We start from the raw sequence: 19,831 nt of genomic DNA, 5'->3' as shown, positions 1-19,831 counted from the left end.
AACTAGTAACAGGTTAAAATCCCAGTACAAACTTAGGATTGATCCGTAAACCTTTAGATTTTTAGTATGACGTAGAAACAATTAATCACTGAAACACAGAACGTAATAACATGCAGTCTAAGAACAGAAAACGACCGCAGAGTATAAGGAGCTTCCCTGAAAGTTGACCTCCCTCCATTTCGACAAGGGTGCACGGCTGACACCCACTAATTTGCTGACGGCGATGCACAAGCCGACCACATTCGGTATTCAGCCGAACACGGAAGTAAAAGCCGAATACAATAGGCCACAGAGATATATTTGCCGGGTATGGCACTAGCGGCGGCACACACGGCTGCAGCGACATCAGCTAATGCTCAAATACACGCCGTTCAAATAAACACACAACGCGGAAGCGTTGCACCGCCAAGCAGGTCCGCAGCTTCGCCCACCACGGCTGCAGCGTCCAATTATTGTCCCTAACTGCCTGCAGTCACGCTTAAAAGCCAGAAAGCACCTGCTTCTTTTTATTTCCATTCGCGAGTCCGAAATAGAACAAATGTGCGCTCTGGGAGTTTCGTTGGTTTTGTCTGAATTTCCGACACAACGGCTGGTGGTCTGGTGCATCGTATTGACATATACTTCTCCCAAAACGCCACCGCACGTCTGGTGCAACATATAATAATTGCGTCATACGTACCACTGGTGTCCTACACTACTGTTGATTTGTTTTTACTCCGCTTGCCAGTACAGTGTTCATTAATTGCAAAATTTTAAAGCAGGAACACGTGTTCTGCGCGAAATGCAAAAACGTCATCTTCCGTATTCCATGGTATACATTTTTGAATTCTATCTAGATTATGTTTTCAATAACTCCCTGTAATGATGGGCAGCTCAATGTGTTTCGGAAAATAACATTTTTTTCTCGCGCATCTTTATAAATAATAGGGGGAGATATTCTTGCAGCTTTAATTATTAAAGGCGGCAGTCACCCCATCTTTCATACAATTCTGTAGTTTTATCAAGTTCTGCAAAGTGTCTTTTCACTAGCTATCTTTTCTCATATTTTTTTCGTGTCGGGGAGGAATACCACGCTAGGAACCGAATTCAGTGTGTTTTATTTTCATTTTTATTGCGTTTGATATTCAGTAGGTTTAATAATGAATAGGAAAATAGGAATGCGGGTAAGCTACTACAAACAACATAGTAAACGCATTATTGTGGCCAAGATAGATACGAAGCCCACACCTACCACAGTAATACAAGTTTATATGCCAACTCGCTCCGCAGATGACAAAGAGATTCATGAAATGTATGATGAGATAAAAGAAATTATTCAGATAGCGAAGGGAGACGAAAGTTTAATAGTCATGGGTGACTGGAACTCGACAGCAGGAAAAGGAAGAGAAGGAAACGTAGTAGGTGAATATGGAATGGGAGTAATGAATGAAGGAGGAAGCCGCCTGGTAGAATTTTGCAAAGAGCATAACTTAATCATAGCTAACACTTGGTTCAAGAATCATGAAAGAAGGTTGTGTACATGGAAGAAGCCTGGAGATACTAGAAGCTTTCAGATAGATTATATAATGGTAAGACAGAGATTCAGAAACCAGGTTTTAAATTGTAAGGCATCTCCAGGGGCAGATGTTAACTCTGACCACAATCTATTGGTTATGAACTGTAGATTAAAATTGAAGAAACTGCAGAAATGAGGAGTCGGACCTGAATAAACTGAAAGAACAAGAGGTTGTAGAGAGTTTCAGGGAGAGCATTAGGGAACGATTGACAAGAATGGGGGAAAGAAATACAGTAGAAGAAGAATGGGAAGCTTTGAGAGATGAAATAGCGAAGGCAGCAGAGGATCACGTAGGTAAAAGGACGAGGGCTAATAGAAATCCTAGGGTAATAGAATTTAACTGATGAAAGGAGAAAAAAATGCAGTAAATGAATCAGGCAAAAAGGAATACAAACGTCTCAAAAATGAGATCGACAGGAAGTGCAAAATGGCTAAGCAGGGATGGCTAGAGGACAAAAGTAAGGATGTAAAAGCGCATATCACTTGGGGTAAGATAGATACTGCCTACAGGAAAATTAAAGAGACCTTTGGAGAAAAGGGAACCACTTGTATGAATATCAAAAGCTCAAATGGAAAACCAGTTCTAAGCAAAGAAGGGAAACCAGAAAGGTGGAGGGAGTATATAGAGAGTCTATACAAGGGCGATGTTATTGAGAACAACATTATGGAAATGGAAGAGAATGCAGATGAAGATGAAATAGGAGATACGATACTACGTGAAGAGTTTGACAGAGCACTGAAAGACCTAAGTCGAAACAAGGCCCAGGGAGTAGACAACATTCCATTAGAACTACTGAAAGCCTTGGGAGAGCCAGGCCTAACAAAACTCTGCCATCAAGTGAGCAAGATGTATGAGACAGCCGAAATACCCTCAAATTTCAAGAAGAATATAATAATTCCAATCCCAAAGAAAGCAGGCGTTGACAGATGTGAAAATTACCGAACTGTCAGTTTAATAAGCCATGACCGCAAAATACTAACACGAATTCTTTACAGACGAATGGAAAAACTGGTAGAAGCCGACCTCGGGGAAGTTCAGTTTGGATTCCGTAGAAATGTTGGAACACGTGAGGCAATACTGTCCCTACGACTTACCTTAGAAAATGGATTAAGGAAAGACAAATCTACGTTTCTAGCATTTGTAGACTTAAAGAAAGCTTTTGACAATGTTGACTGGAATATTCTCTTTCAAATTCTGAATGTGACAGGGGTAAAATACAGGGAGCGAAAGGCTATTTGCAATTTGCACAGAAACCAGATGGCAGTCATAAGAGTCGAGGGTCACGAAAGGGAGCAGTTGTTGGGAAGGGAGTGAGAAAGGGTTGTAGCCTCTCCCCGATGTTATTCAATCTGTATATTGAGCAAGCAGTAAAGGAAACAAAGAAAAATTCGGAGTAGGAATTAAAATCTATGGAGAAGAAATAAAAACTTTGAGGTTCGACGATGACATTGTAATTCTGTCAGAGACAGCAAAGGATCTGGAAGAGCAGTTGAACGGAATGGACAGTGTCTTGAAAGGAGGATATAACATGAACATCAACAAAAACAAAACGAGGGTAATGGAATGTAGTCGAATTAAATCGGGTGATGCTGAGGGATAGATTAGGAAATGAGACGCTTAAAGTAGTAAAGGAATTTTGCTATTTGGGGAGCAAAATAACTGATGATGGTCGAAGTAGAGAGGATATAAAATGTAGAATGGCAATGGCAAGGAAAGCGTTTCTGAAGAAGAGCAATCTGTTAACATCGAGTATAGATTTAAGTGTCAGGAAGTCGTTTCTGAAAGTATTTGTATGGCGTGTAGCCATGTATGGAAGTGAAACGCGGACGATAAATAGTTTAGACAAGAAGAGAATAGAAGCTTTAGAATTGTAGTGCTACAGAAGAATGCTGAAGATTAGATGGGTAGATCACGTAACTAATGAGGAAGTACTGAATAGAATTGGAGATAAGAGAAATTTGTGGCACAATTTGACCAGAAGAAGGGATCGGTTGGAAGGGCATATTCTGAGGCATCAAGGGATCACCAAATTGGTATTGGAGGGCAGCGTGGAGGGTAAAAATCGTAGAGATGAATACACTAATCAGATTCAGAAGGAAGTAGGTTGCAGTTGGTACTGGGAGATGCAGAAGCTTGCACAGGATAGAGTAGCATGGAGAGCTGCATCAAACCAGTCACTGGACTGAAGACCACAACAACAACAGCATCATTCAGGCACCTTTAACCACCTTCTCTAAACGTGGATGGGTGCTAGATTGCATGAACGTGAGCGTAATTGTAAATGCATTTTTATTGGTAAATTCAGGTCGCAGCCACGTAGCAGAGGCCCGGGGAAGGCCATAAAGTTTAAGTTTGGAAGTTGCTCGATGCGTCACTCAGGCTGGTCGATTACCTGCCACGGCTTTCTCAACGTGCGGCTCCGCAGGTTGTCCCTTCATGCCAGCGCACAAAGCACCCGCTCGTTCAAATTGGAGGCGTTGCACCGATCGAAAATTTTGAGCGAAAGGGACCAGGCGTTGTTTCTGCGTCTCCTGATTGGAGGGGCCGCCTGGTACCACTGAAAAAATAGTCACGTTGATTGTTCAGTTCACCACCTCGAAGTCTTTTTCGGTCGCTGTGCACTGAGTTGAGTCAAGTTGCATTTTGTGCCAGATTAGCCAGTCTCAGGGAAGTCACTGTTCTGGGGACGGGTGAGTATGACACGCCGCTTCCGTGTGCACTTGGACAGTGATTTTGATGGCAGTTGGTTTAGATTTTCGTTTCAGGAACTTTCTGTAACTTTAAAGGCATTTGTTAGAATGATTATGGTTTTGTCGTGAGTGATAGTTTTGCTACCGTTCAAGTAGATTCAGATGGTATCGAACTCGTTCTTTATCTGGTCGCGATTTATTTCGTGCAGCGTGATCCTGATTAAGTTTCGTGTTTCCCTCCGCTGCGAGTCAGTAGCCAGTTTTTATGATTCAACTTTTGCTAGAAAAGGGTAAATTTCGCCTCCGGTTATTCTATGAATGTTTGAATCTTTGCGTATGAGCGCATGAGCGTCCATGTTTCGTTCCTCGCTGAATAATAATGATTAATACAACGACAAATATTTGACCCTTATTGAACCACACTGTTAAGAACTCAGACGTGCTAAATGTTAATTGACATCTAGGATTATGTCCCATTTATGAAACAAATCCAATCTGAAATCAACTTAGTTCATTAAACTTTTCTCCAGTGTGAGTACTAACACGACATCCCAGCTCCTATGTTGATTGCACTTATGTACCCTGGAAGAGAAAGCTACTAGGAAGCATTTATTAAAGTTTAATCTCTGTTCAATCGATCGGAATTCCGGTAGCCAAACTTGTTCTGCGTTGTTTCTTTGTTAAAAAAAATTGTTAGGGCTAAATTCAGTTAATTGTTCCTGGGACTTAAGACGACTTGGCATTCAGCAGAAATTAAATAATGCTTAAAACTGTTTTGTTCAATAGGAAGCGCGAGGCTACGAAAACTCCATGTTATGTGGCGAAAGTGCGTCTCACTGAAGTTACTAATATTTAGAAGTTTTCCGTAGTTTAATAAGAGTGGGCGCCCTTTAGCATTACCTAGAAAAAAATAACGCTATATGATAAGATTTTTGTTTGTTTTGCAGATGCAAGTCTGACACACATTGCGATCTCCGTGTCACAGTAACGTGTAAAGCTGTTAGAAGAGACAAAACAAAATAGCGTAATCCATTTATGAAGTGTATTAACGTGCGGTAGTTCGTTCTCCGTATTTGAAGGAGAAAAACACGGGAACAACTCATTCTGAGCTGCAAGTGTAAGACAACACGCACCATTATATGACACGGTGATTAGATGGCGTAGACGCTTGCAGTGTTGTCAGATAAGTCTGAATGACGAGGGACAAAGTGGTCGACAATCTTTGTGTGAAGAACCAGGAACGGCAAGAGAATTGAACTCCATGATGCGCGAACACTGGCACAATTCGGCAGTAATGCAAAAAGTGAAAATCACTCATTGATCAGTAGAAGATCTCAGCTGTAAACAACGATAGGGGACGACTCTGTTGCTTCGAGAAACTGCACGCAAATATTCGACGAATTCCCATAAATTGGGTAATTCAAGTAAATCCATTGTCTTCTTTTTATTCAGATAAGTTATTGTTTTCAAATATCTCTGGAATAACGACATATTTTTAAAACCGTAGATTCTGTGCAAAATTTTATTCTTAAAATACGTCAAATTGATTGCACTTAACATCTGTTACCAGTTACTTTATGGGCGAGTTACGAAAGACTGTTGCGAAACCTATCCAAAATAGAAATTTAAATGGGCCGCATTGTTTCAGTTTATGATCTAAGACTTGCATTATAAATTTTTTCGATTCAGTGAAAATAAAATTAATTCTGTTGTCGCCATACAACACCATATAAACAGTGTTAAGGATTGCACATCACATTCTGCCATCACACATAGTCACGTAAATTTCGTAAGCTATAGTAATAGATACAACATTTTTTACTTGCTTAAGTAAATATTGACATTCACCTGATCAGCAACAACTTCTAAAAGGTATTTCCGTTCAGGAACATACTCAGGATCTTTATCTGAAACGTAGTTATCCATTATTACCTTGAATTTGTATAGATCGTCGGTGAAAAGCAGTTTCGTGGTATGAATACCACATACGTTAATACCACTCTCAGACATGCTTTTGGAACTTACCACTATTTACATGCACACATACTGACGAAGCTGCCATTAGTGAGAATTTTAAACTGTTTGCAGTGGAGCTATCAACTAACATGAATAAAACACACCTCGTTTTTCGAGCAATAAATCAGTTTTTCACCGAGTGTCCCCTACCACTATTTACGACAGAGGTCTTCAGTTTCCGGCAAATGGCTCCTCAACGTTTAGAATGTGACAGAGGTAGACGCCCGCAGGATCCCACGACTGCTCCCACCAATCAAAAAAGCCCACCGAATGAACGTAGCAGCGGCAATATTGCAGCTGTGTCGCGCCAATGCAGATAACTTCTTCAGCCGCCTAATCACGACGGACGATTGCTCTGTGTATCACAACTGCCGCGAGCTAAAGGGGCGAAGGAAGTAGTGGACGACTGTGTATTCACCAGTGCCGAAAAAGGCGGAGACACATCCATCGTGTAGCAAGGAGCTGCTCAGAAGTATATACATTCTTGGGACTGCCATGGTATGGTGCTAACATATTATCGTCACACGCTCGTAAGGGAGAAACCATCACTGAAATATACTTCCGAAATCTTCTGCCGAGATTACTGGAGGTTGTCGTATCGAAATGTCGCTGGAAGCTGTCCAAGGGTTTTCTTCCTCCACGACAATGCCTCATCTCATCCTGCAGAGGACACTGTCATACATAATGCTTTATTGGGTTATCAAATTTTCCTTTACATCGGTATTCTAGTGACGCTGCACCCAATCTATTCATCCTCTTTTTCTCGAACGGAGAAAATATTGCGTGGCAGACATTTTTAGAACGACGGCGAGGTGATTTTCGAGGTAGTATGTTTCCTGTATAGCCAGAACGCAGATTTCTACAACCATGGTCATCGCCAATACAATCGTTGTTATGGGAAATAAGTCGCATTTAGGGCGAATATGCAGAGGAGGACTAACGCCCTCACCAACTTTCATCGTCACAGGTTCTTTTCTTTTTTTCTCGAGGTGCTCACCTCCTCTCAATATGGATGTCTCGTTGTAATGCGGAACAACTCATCTCAGTCAGCAGCATAATATGTTTTTGTCGTCCGTCTCTGCATCTGATAACGGAAGGCGGACAATTGTGGCCCATGCATTTGAATCAGATCCTCACAAATGTTCTTCATTGAAAAAAATTGGATCCTGTTTCGGTTTTTAGCTGGACCCGCTGCAGGTTTTGAGAGCATCGCACGAGGTCTGATGACTACAAACCGTTGGCCAAGTGGTGGATGACTCATACAACAGAACTGTGCATAACTGTCTTGAGTGAAATGTACATTTTTAGACAAAATAATCACTATTTTGGCATTATTGTCTCAGTTGTTAGGTAAACGTCAATTGTTAATGAAATGAAATACCAGTTTCATTACTATTTTCAGTTATATCGTATTAGTCAATATATGTTACAAAAGTAAGTGTACAATGTACGTGCCTCTAATACTCAGAAACAAGTCCCTGTACGATCAAGGGAGTTATACGGTGTGGTAGCCTTCTATCTTCCGTCCATGAAGAAAATATCCGTTTTTATCTGAAGGGCATGCTTTTGAAGATATAAGAGCTAGGAAGTTTCACCTTCTAGAAGTTTCTAGAACATTCCGCGACATTCGAGAGTATTCGAGAGCCTCGCACAACATCCCAGAATGTTCCGTAAAGTTCCACATGTTCCGGGATGTTCTGGAATGTTTGGGAGTAATCTGCAACATTCGGGAAGATTCCAGAATGGGGAACGTCCCGGAACATCCCAGATCATTGTGGAACATTCCAGAACACTCTCGAATGTTGTGGGATGTTCTGGAAGATTCTGAACCATTCGAAGCTTTTTCTGGAATTCGCCACTGGTGGGGCTACCCAATGGTAGAGACCTGTCGTGGGTTCCAACGTCAGTTTCTTATCAGTGACGAAGTGAGGAACCGAAGAGGTAGTCCAGTGAGTGAATAAAAACACTGAAGTGGTGGTGGTGGGAACTTCCTATGGGACCAAACTGCTGAGGTTATAAGTCTCCAGGCTTACACACTACTTAGTCCAACTTAAATGAACTGACGCTAAGGACAACACACGCACCCATGACCGAGGGAGGACACGAACCTCCGACGGGGGGAAACAGTGAAGTGTGAGTAGTCGAGGTGGTACAGTGACTGAATATAAATCGAAAGTAAAGTGTGAAAAGTGTGTAAAATGTACGTAGTGTATTTGTTAACAAAAAGGTGATTTGATTTATATTTTAAACAATGCCCATACGTAACACAGAAATAGATCTTGCCAGTTCTGAAGGAAAAGGGAGACGAAGTGCATGAAGCTCGTTTAAGTTTCCAGCGACAATGAGAACCGTGAAAAGCAGAGAAACCGAAGAACAACGCAATGAATGGATTGAAGAATCAAGAATTGCGACACAATCTTATAACAAAAGACTACGTACTCAAGCCAGCCTCTACGGGAACTGCGGACGCGGACAAGTAAAACAGTACATTCCTACAAATGAAGCATTCCATACGTCCCAAATAAAAAAATAAAACAAACATAAACACATTGTAATCGGAAAAATGTGTAACATATGCCAATTTTGCAACGTGAAAAAATTCAGTAAAGAAATACCAGGAATCTATTGCATGAATGGGAAAATTCGATTACGACAACCGGTTACACCTCCGCAGGGATTTTTGTATTACATAACCGTGGAAACTCCAAAATCAAAACACTTTCTTCAAAATAAAAAGCTTACGTCTGCTACCAAATGACTTCTTTCGATATCACTTAGATCAACTCTGACATAGATGACATCGATTATGTTTTTCCCATTCAAGAACAAATCTATCATAATATGGGATCATGACTACCACTACCCAACGAAGACCATAAATTTCTGCAGGCATATTTCATCGGAAATGAAGAAACAGAAATTGATCAACGATGCACAAATATCAGTGGGTTGAGACGATAATTAGTCCAAGTTGTAGAGATGTTTACACAAATACAATCAACTAATGCACATATTAAAAACAGCATTAGACCGAATGATTTCAGATTACTATAAAGTTATAATTCGAGCCGACAAAAGACCACCTGGAGAACGCGAACGTCGATTTAACGCTCCTCGGATAGACGAAGTGACCCTCGTAATTGTGAAAAATGAAAATACAGAAGCCGTGACATAATTGTACAACGAAGAAAAGGACTACAACGCATTGGAGAGACACGCCGTTCATATGGCGTCCTCCAATAACCATTAATATTTCTGGACGGAGAGGATAGATATCATTTTAATGTGAAAGAAACCTGCAACAGGCGTAAAAACAAACAGAAAATCGCTTCCAAGGAGTTTTATGCTTACCGCTTAATGATCAGAGACAATGAAACATATAATCACATCCTCAACACTCGCTGTTTATTCCAGCAATTCCTGGCAGCTATGTACGCAAAAACGGAAGCGGGAAGGGTGCTTTATGTAAGACTGAATCAGAAGAAACTACAAACGGAAGAATACATCCACCTAAGAGACGCATTCATAAATGACAGAAACATTGACGACATTGGAACAACTGTAATGTTACCCTCATCGTACACAGAAAGTTCGAGATACATGCACGAATACACTCAAGATGCCATGACCTACATTAAAAAATATGGACGACCTGACCTCTTCATAACATTCACACGCAACTCGTCACGACCAGACCCCAAAGACCTACTAAGACACGAGACACGAGATTACAGCCCGAGTTTTCCGACGAGAACAAATAAAATGTATTGAAATCATCATAAAATACCACATCTTTGCAAACATTAGATGCTGGAGCACAAAATCGAATGACAAAAACGAGAACTGCATCACTCACGCAATCTCATATGGCCACACTACAGAATTCATCACACGGATATGGACAAAATCATCCAAGCTGAATTTCCCAATCCACAAGAAGATCCGGATCAGTACGACATAGTAGTAAAAAACATGATTCACAGACCATGCCGGCCACTAAACCCCAATTCACGATGTATGAGTGATGGAATTGTTCCAAAAAGTACCCGAAATCATACTTGAATGACACACAAACCGGAGTTGACGACTATCCCAAATACAGAAGATGATCACCCAAAGACGGTGGTTCCACAGCAAAAATATGAATATGAGACAGCGACCAATCGGAAATAGATAATCAGTGGGTAGTACCAGATAAAACGCACTTTCCAAAATGCTCCTACCACGTATAAACGCTGAATACTGCAATTCAGTGACATCCATTTACTATATCTGTAAGAATGAGAACAAAAGCAGTGACATGGCAGTATTTCAAATAGACAAAGACAGCGAAAAACAAAACAGAAACGACGAGAAGCCGCGGGGGTACCCGCGCAATCTGAGGCGCCTTGTCACGGTCCGCGCGGCTCCCACCCGTCGAAGGTTCGAGTCCTCCCTCGGGCATGGGTGTGTGTGTGTTATCCTTAGCGTAAGTTTAAGTCACATTAAGTAATGTGTAAGCTTAACGACCGATGACCTCAGCAGTTTGGTCCCATAAGACCTTACTACAAATTTCCAAATTCCCAAACGACGAGACCCTCATGTACCAAATGGGAAGATCCATCAGCGGTAATGAAGCAGCGTGGCAGATTTTTGGTTTTCCCATACACGAACGCGTCTCAACTGTGGAACATGTAGCGGTACATTTGGAGAATGGACAGAGAGCCTACTTCACCGTCAGAAAAATTGGAGCACCTCAGAACACAACATTAACGGATCCATTCACGAAAACATTACTACATGTTGACGTCCGTACCTATTACAGGTGCAAGAAAAATCTTTCAACGACAAAAGCAACGAATTCCAGTAGAAGTTCCTGCAGGAATCATGAAAACTGGCGCGCTAGGCCGAATTTACACCGTACATCCGAACAATGCTGAACGTTTCTGTTTCCGGATGTCGCTACAAGAAATACGGAGACCAACAGACAACAAATCTCAAGACTGTTGACGGTTACCTATGCCAGACGTACAAAGATGCATTCCAACGCTTAGGACTACTGGAAAACGACAACCACTGGGAATTAACCGTGCACGAAACCTCACTCACAGCCTCAGATGAACAAATGAGAGACTTACTCGCCGTAAGTCTAACAACATGTAACCCATTGAATCCAAAACAGCTATGGGATTCCTTCAGAGAGAGTAAGAGTGATGACATATCCTACCAAATCCGACAGGCTCATCCTGAACTGACCACAGAATTCAATGACGACGTCTACAATGAAACAATCATTCGCCTAGAAAATAAACATTGAGCAATAAACAACCAAACTTCAGTAAAACTTGGAATGCAAGCACCACGGAAATATGCTATCGAAATTACAAAGAAGAAAAGTTACAATGTCAACGAATTACTTCAATACTTTTCTCACTACAGACTACTCCTCAATGACAATCAAAAGGAAATTTACAACGTTATCATGGACCGGATCGACAACAACACTGGCGGACTTATTTACCTGGACGTACCAGACGGCATGGGGAAATCGTTTCCATTAAATATATTCTGGTAGAAATAGGCGCTAATCAACACATTGCACTGGCATTCTCCTGCATTGCATCCACACTTATGGAAGGAGGACCAATTGCCTATTCCGCCGTACAGCTACCGCTGAATCTAACCGAAGAACAATTCCCGATATATAAAATCTAACTTATCTTCTTAGACGAATGCGCAATGGCACAAAAAAACAATCAGTCGAAACCATGAACAGAACATTACAAGATTTGTACGGAAATTGTGAGGTGATGGAAAGAGCTCCACTCATACTCTCAGGAGATTTTCGGCAAACACTTCCAGTTATCCTGAAGTCAACACCAGCAGACGAGATCAATGCAAGCTTAAAAAAATCACATCTCTGGTCACACATACAAATAATGCGGCTAACAAAAAAGATGGGAGTTGAACTATCGAAAGACGAAACAACAGCTCATTTTGTTCAACAACTTTTACAAATAGGCGAAGGCACATATCTCAGTGATCAGACAAGCTGCATCATTAAACTCAACAGTGATTTCTGCAACATAGCAACTGCTGAAAGCAAAACTCATCGACCAAATTTATCCAAATGTTGTTCACGACCATACAAATCCGAACTGGTTATTTGAAACGGCAATTTTGGTGACTAAAAATAATGTTGCTCGACGATGTCAACTTTAATATTCAAAAGAAAAATTCCCCGTGAAGGAGAATATACAAATCGATTGACATGATGGTAAGCCTCCAAGAAAGTGTAAACTTCCCTACAGAAATTCTAAACGCTTTGCAAGTACCAAGAATGCCATTACACTTGCTCTTGAGTAGCAAATTCGAAAAAAAATTGTACCTATATACTTTAGACAACAAAATGAAAAACGTTGTTTATAAATAAGTATTGTAAATAGCTAGAATAATAAAATATTAGTACTCTTGCGCTTCAATGTTTATCCTTTTATTCCAGTTACTACAGAATCTCGTATCAGCTCCCTGAGTGAAGCTGGATACCCAATCCAGTAATTATAATTAATAATATATAATTATATAATTATATATAATTAAGGTAATGTAATGCACATCATAGGACATTAATGTACTATTAATATGAAGGTTATTTGGAAAGTAAGGTACGATCGGTCGCGAAATGGAAACCACAGTTTTACACAGGTGTGTTGGGCAGAGTCTCTAGTATGCCCGTCGATCGCGTTACGTCGTTCCTTTTAGTTCTGAGCACACAGGGAGCACGTAAATATACCTAGGACAATAGCGTCTCCTGCCAAGTACGAGGACCTGGTGAGAAATTTCGCCTGAAGCTATGCAGCCAACATTACATAACTGTCGTGCGTTTTCTTCTTCAATACAATTCTCAGCCGCATTCTGCAGGGGCAATGAAGATGCTGCTGCATTGTTTTCAATTGGAAATGTTTGATTTCCTACAATACAGCGCGTAATTGTCTCTCTCTGAGTTTCATCTCTGCTCACATGAACTGCTCGCTATGAAGACAAAATTTTGCCACAGACAATGAGCTTTAGGCCAGCGTAGAGAATATCCGGAAAGCACTGGCGGCTGACTTCTATAACGAGGGTATTGGAAAGTTGGTACAATGCTACGACAAACGTCTAAGTCGGATTGTCGACTATGGAGATAAATAGCTGGAAGTTGTAGGTAACTGTTGCAAATAAAACAGTTTTGATTTTCACTGTGGTTTCCATTTCGCGACCTATCGTTCCTTTCTTTCCGAATAACGTTCGTATAAATAGTACATTAATGGCCTCAGATGTACATTACCTTAATCGAGTCTGTAGACCCTCACGTGGTACCGCTGGGGTGTGGAGAAAAGTAAAAAATGTATGTTTTATTTAAGAGCAATATCTTGAAATTATTGCACTGTTAATATTATGAGTTTCTACTAAAATGCTCTACAGTTGAGTAGGAATTCCCCCAACAGAAACATTCCTAATGCACTTTTAAACTGCATTATATTACCCACAGGTTCTGGCAGATTGCTCAGTATATGTGAATCCAGTTATCGCATTCCTTTCTGTTGTTCAAAAATGGTACAAATGGATCTGAGCACTACGGGACTTAACTTCTGAGGTCATCACTCCCCTAGAACTGAGAACTACTTAAACCTAACTAAACTAAGGACATCACACACACCCATGCCCGAGGCAGAATTCGAACCTGCGACCGTAGCGGTCGCGCGGTTCCAGACTGTGGCGCCTAGAACAGCTCGGCCATCCAGGCCGACCTTTCTGTTGTTCCCGGCATTATATTTATAATTTTCTTTTCTTGTTTACTTTTATGAAAGTAAATTATATATGATTATGTACATTAAGTGTACCTATGTACACCCCAATTATTTTAAAGGTAAACTTGATAAAAGAAAATAAGTAGTCAAAAGATAATTACTTGTGTATACACACACACACACACACACACATATATATATATATATATATATATATATATATATATATATATATATATATATATATATATATGACAGTACATTAACATGTACACACACGCACATACACACGGAGAGACAGATAGACAGACTACAGATATCAGAATCACACATCCCAGAATTGGCAGCAACATTCAAAACCGAATATCAATAAAACATGTGTTCATATTCTCAGTGCTGTGCTAGCAAAATTTTGAAGGACTGGAAGCAGGTCAACAGCTCTAAACCAACAAAGCAAGTACGCATGCACATCAGCATCTACAAACCCTGTATGCACAAATTAGAATAATTATTACACTATACAAAATCAGAAAATGGCAGAACTTTGTGTATCTTGAAACCACAATGATAATTACACTACTGGTCATTAAAATTGCTACACCAAGAAGAAATGCAGATGATAAACGGGTATTCATTGGACAAATATATTATACTAGAACTGACATGTAATTACATTTTCACGTAATAGATCCTGAGAAATCAGTACCCAGAACCACCTCTGGCCGTAATAACGGCCTTGATGTCCCAGGGCATTGAGTCAAACAGAGCTTGGATGGCGTGTACAGGTACAGCTGCCCATGTAGCTTTAAAACAATAGCACAGTTCATCGAGAGTAGTGACTGGCGTATTGTGACGAGCCAATTGCTCGGCCACCATTGAGCAGACGTTTTCAATTGGTGAGAGATCTGGAGAATGTGCTGGCCAGGGCAGCAGTCCAACATTTTCTGTATCCAGAAAGGCCCGTACAGGACCTGCAACATGCGGACGTGTATTATCCTGCTGAAATTTAGGGTTTCGCAGGGATCGAATGAAGGGTAGAGCCACTGGTCGTAACACATCTGAAATGTAACGTCCACTGTTCAAAGTTCCGTCAATAGGAACAAGAGGTGACAGAGACTTGTAACCAATGGCACCCCATACGCCGGGTGATACGCCAGTATGGCGATGACGAATACACGCTTCCAATGTGCGCTCACCGCGATGTCGCCAAACACGGATGCGACCATCATGATGCTGTAAACAGAACCTGGATTCGTCCGAAAAAATGACGTTTTGCCAGTCGTGCACCCAGGTTCGTCGTTGAGTACACCATCGCAGGCGCTCCTGTCTGTGATACAGTGTCAAGGGTAACCGCAGCCATGGTCTCCGAGCTGATAGTTCATGTTGCTGCAAACGTCGTCGAACTGTTCGTGCAGATGGTTGTTGTCTTGCAAACGTCCCCATCTGTTGACTCAGGGATTGAGACGTGGCTGCACGATCCGTTACAGCCATGCGGATAAGATGCCTGTCATCTCGACTGCTAGTGATATGAGGCCGTTGGGATCCAGCACGGCGTTCCGTATTACCCTCCTGAACCCACCAATTCCATATTCTGCTAACAGTCATTGGATATCGACCAACGCAAGCAGCAATGTCACGATACGATAAACCGCAATCGCGATAGGCTACAATCAGATCTTTATCAAAGTCGGAAACGTGATGGTACGCATTTCTCCTCCTTACACGGGGCATCACAACAACTTTTCACCAGGCAAGGCCGGTCAACTGATGTTTGTGTATGAGAAATCGGTTTGAAACTTCTCTCATGTCAGCACGTTGTAGATGCCGCCACCGGCGCCAACCTTGTGTGAATGCTCTGAAAAGCTAATCATTTGCATATCACAGCATCTTCTTCCTGTCGGTTAAATTTCGCGTCTCTAGCAAGTCATCTTCGTGGTATAGTAATGTTAATGGCCAGTAGTGTAGATAAAGCAAAATTGTGAACACATAAATTCAGGTCCCTGACGATGTATTTCAAACAATATGAGGAAATGTATACTGGATGGCAGAAATTGGTTTTATACTTTTCCACATAGACGGACATACCCTGAAAATTATCAACATAATACCAGATATAATTTTTATAAGACACTGCTGTATTCTCTAAATAAAGCCTACTGAAGTTTTCTCCTAAAAAATGATCCTAGAACTCTTTCGTGAGTAGAAATATGCATAATGAAATAATTCCTTCACTTTTAAATCATTTGGTCAATGCAGAATGTATAGTGTCATCCAAATTCATTGAAGTCTTTAGAGAACATTTACTTTCGTCCATGCCTGCAACAAGAAATACCTAGGTTTGTTTATAAATAAATAAATCTTCTCCTACCATTCACGATTTTTTCTTTATTTTACTATTCGCACGACGCATTTCAAGAAATAATTCCGTACGAATAGTAAAATAAAGAAAAAATCGTGACTGGTAGCAGAAGATTTATTTATTTATAAACAAACCTATTGTATCTACAGTCGCAGGCTTACAAAAACCATTTATAATGGGTCAAATCAGAAGAAATATCTACTTCGGATTGGTTTGATGCTATCCCTCTTATGTGACTGCGATCAGGAAGAGGATGTCAATCAAATATTCCTTAGGTTTTTGGCAGATATGATACCACAGTTCAACATGAGCTGCTCTCTGTTGTATTGCTGTTCCTAAATCATTTAATAGTTTATTGCCTTTTTAATTCATTTTTAATTTTTAGCAAAATATATAATATATACACTTACGTTTATCGGTTCGAGTATGTTGATGGCTGTACGAGTCCGTATTCGGCGCGTGCCTCGCTAACTAGATCTGGAGGTGACAAGTGAAGAACAATACCAATTGTTGTTGACCACTTACCTCGTGACTACTTTTGACTATACGTTGACTGCGTATTTACTTTCTTCGAGGGCACGCTTTGACAACTATTCATAACCTAGAAGATTCTTCTTTCGGGCTGATGATAGACGGACAGCTTTCGATTCCTGTGGTTCGTTAAAGGCGACGTCACGAAGACAGTTTCGTTATTTACTTGGACACATACAAACTGTTGCAGTATGAGCTACAGAACATGAGTAAACGAGGGGACAGTATATAGTTTTAAGGCCGGCCGACAACTAAATACACTCCTGGAAATGGAAAAAAGAACACATTGACACCGGTGTCCGGTGCTCCGGACACTGCGAGAGGGCTGTACAAGCAATGATCACACGCACGGCACAGCGGACACACCAGGAACCGCGGTGTTGGCCGTCGAATGGCGCTAGCTGCGCAGCATTTGTGCACCGCCACCGTCAGTGTCAGCCAGTTTGCCGTGGCATACGGAGCTCCATCGCAGTCTTTAACACTGGTAGCATGCCGCGACAGCGGGGACGTGAACCGTATGTGCAGTTGACGGACTTTGAGCGAGGGCGTATAGTGGGCATGCGGGAGGCCGGGTGGACGTACCGCCGAATTGCTCAACACGTGGGGCGTGAGGTCTCCACAGTACATCGATGTTGTCGCCAGTGGTCGGCGGAAGGTGCACGTGCCCGTCGACCTGGGACCGGACCGCAGCGACGCACGGATGCACGCCAAGACCGTAGGATCCTACGCAGTGCCGTAGGGGACCGCACCGCCACTTCCCAGCAAATTAGGGACACTGTTGCTCCTGGGGTATCGGCGAGGACCATTCGCAACCGTCTCCATGAAGCTGGGCTACGGTCCCGCACACCGTTAGGCCGTCTTCCGCTCACGCCCCAACATCGTGCAGCCCGCCTCCAGTGGTGTCGCGACAGGCGTGAATGGAGGGACGAATGGAGACGTGTCGTCTTCAGCGATGAGAGTCGCTTCTGCCTTGGTGCCAATGATGGTCGTATGCGTGTTTGGCGCCGTGCAGGTGAGCGCCACAATCAGGACTGCATACGACCGAGGCACACAGGGCCAACACCCGGCATCATGGTGTGGGGAGCGATCTCCTACACTGGCCGCACACCACTGGTGATCGTCGAGGGGACACTGAATAGTGCACGGTACATCCAAACCGTCATCGAACCCATCGTTCTACCATTCCTAGACCGGCAAGGGAACTTACTGTTCCAACAGGACAATGCACGTCCGCATGTATCCCGTGCCACCCAACGTGCTCTAGAAGGTGTAAGTCAACTACCCTGGCCAGCAAGATCTCCGGATCTGTCCCCCATTGAGCATGTTTGGGACTGGATGAAGCGTCGTCTCACGCGGTCTGCACGTCCAGCACGAACGCTGGTCCAACTGAGGCGCCAGGTGGAAATGGCATGGCAAGCCGTTCCACAGGACTACATCCAGCATCTCTACGATCGTCTCCATGGGAGAATAGCAGCCTGCATTGCTGCGAAAGGTGGATATACACTGTACTAGTGCCGACATTGTGCATGCTCTGTTGCCTGTGTCTATGTGCCTGGGGTTCTGTCAGTGTGATCATGTGATGTATCTGACCCCAGGAATGTGTCAATAAAGTTTCCCCTTCCTGGGACAATGATTTCACGGTGTTCTTATTTCAATTTCCAGGAGTGTAATTCAGAACATAAGATATTTAATGACGTAACATAGCCTACCATATGGATTGTTCCTGAAAGTAATATATACGCATTCAAAATACGATCGAAGAGATTTTTTACAGTGCTGTGAACGTCTCATCCTCTCGCGGCAGAAGATAACGAAACGCAAGTCCTCTGGTGACGTACCCAACGCTGACGAGGAAAGGTCGGTCTTGCCACTGGTAAACCTGTCGTAACATTTTACTATTTGTAGTTAACACTATATGAAACACGCAAGAAAAACTTTAGCTGCAGAAACACAGTGATAGTTTCCTAAAACCCATGAAAACCGTTATTAACTGGCTTGGGCCGACAATTAAGAGATATCTCTAGTTTTTCTTACGCTGCGTGTAGTGCGCATGATTGTCGCAACGATCATTGAAGAGGAAATGACGAAGCTTTGTTATAAAGGGTGCTAATATCTTTGTTTCAATACTTTCATTTAATTTCTGGTATATATTTGGAATTACATCGCTCTAATCAGACTGTGAATTCCAGAAAATATTCTGTACAATTAAACCCTGTGATTCTTTTGCTGATTGCTATGGAGATAAACAACAGACGCCAAATGAAACGAATCAACCGAAAACGCGTGGAGATTTAATCATGTTCGGCTAAAGTTTCCGCGAACGTTCAAATAGAGCAGATATATGGTCAGTACAGTATATAGGATTTTTATGCTCCTTGGTTGAACCTGTGGTGCGGGTGGCACCAGATGACGTTTTGTGAAAACCAACTCGCAAAAATAGCATTTCAGGCCAGTTTTAGAATTGAAAACCTATATACTAGCGTTTATGGTTTACTATTTAAGTGTATAAAGTTGTACTATACGATTGTGTGATTGAATGACTTGATGAGATTAATGAAACGCTATCATTATGATATTTGACAGAATTCGTTACATTACAAAAACGAAATTGATATTCATGTCCATATAAAAATTAATATTTTATTTACACAAATTACATATTTTACTACAAGTAGTCGGTAGTAATAAAAATGTAACAAAGGAAATATTTTTTTTACAAAAACACATTCGTATTTTTTAATCAAATTTCATTTTGAATTTCACTCTAAAATGTTCACGGTGGTCCCTCGAATTTTCCTCGGCATCCCTAACCTCTAAGCTACCTCTCGGAGGCTGTGGGATGAACTCGTTATCGAAATAATATAGGAAAATTTGTTTCCTGGAGGTGTCCTATTTTACTTTGAGCTGTCA

This window comes from Schistocerca serialis, chromosome 9, assembly GCF_023864345.2.
Source record: "Schistocerca serialis cubense isolate TAMUIC-IGC-003099 chromosome 9, iqSchSeri2.2, whole genome shotgun sequence".
NCBI classification, from domain to species: domain Eukaryota; kingdom Metazoa; phylum Arthropoda; class Insecta; order Orthoptera; family Acrididae; genus Schistocerca; species Schistocerca serialis.
Note: the sequence above shows the minus strand (reverse complement) of the source record.